This window comes from Megalobrama amblycephala, linkage group LG16 (genome assembly GCF_018812025.1).
Source record: "Megalobrama amblycephala isolate DHTTF-2021 linkage group LG16, ASM1881202v1, whole genome shotgun sequence".
NCBI lineage: Eukaryota > Metazoa > Chordata > Actinopteri > Cypriniformes > Xenocyprididae > Megalobrama > Megalobrama amblycephala.
This window is the reverse complement of record NC_063059.1, coordinates 27,164,389-27,165,445: the sequence shown is the minus strand read 5'-3', so window position 1 is coordinate 27,165,445 and position 1,057 is coordinate 27,164,389.

Sequence of the window (1,057 nt, the reverse complement as noted above, 5' to 3'; positions counted from 1 at the left end):
TTCAATTTCCAATTTTATGGCACCTTTAAAACACTGGCAGAGACACCTCTGTCAGTCTTTCTTTTCCATGTCCTAGTCATTCTGTAAAAACATTTAAATCAAGAAAATTCTTAGTTGTATGAAAAACAATGGCTGAAAGGGGTGTTGTAACACTTGTGTTACAACCATCCCCACCCCTGTCAGCCATTGTTTAGCCAGCTGTACCATAGTGGTTTGAAATTAGCAGGGGGAAAATGCATTACATGTTGCCTAAGAAACTATTATTTAATCTAATATGTCATATAATTTTATCTGCATTAGTATACATACTAAACAAAATATAGTCTTAGTTTACTTTCTTACCTCAAAATCTGATGTGCCTGTTTCCAGCCTTGACAATCAACATGTGGGATCGGAGAGAAAGTAGGAAAATACTCAAGTGAACAAATGACTCCTATCTTGGAATTGATTGTGTTACAACCATCCCCGGTCTCCTACGGTTAGAGAATAATTCAATAATCAAATATAATAGGTCTCTGCTTTAAAAATGTTACGGGACACCAAAGTGTACCGTATTCTAACCTGCAGATACCCACACTTTGAGGAATATAATACACTTGGGCCAAATTATTATTATTATTATTATTTCACTTGGGTCAAATATTAATAGGCTAACATTTGGAGCTTGACATCTAATATGTTTTAATCAAGCCTACACTGCCATCTACTGTTAGAGAGTAGAAATAACAGTTGCTACACTGTCAAGGTCGGTCATGGCACTTTATGACACCAGTATCATTACCAAGTAAATTCCCAAGATAAATACAGACCGGTTACATCAGGCAATAATGAAGTATTCATCTCTTGTAGCCTATAGCTACCTGTGTAAAATAGTTACATATCTCGATGTGGCCTTTGTCCTCAGGGCTTGCTAATTTGACTATCCTGCCTCTCATATCTGAATATATAGTTACAACATGCTAATAGTGGAAGTAGTGACTGCATATTATGGGACTCCAAGAGTAAACATGCTCTCTTGTTCCCTCTGGGTAGCAGATCAGCGGTGGTGAGGCTGTTG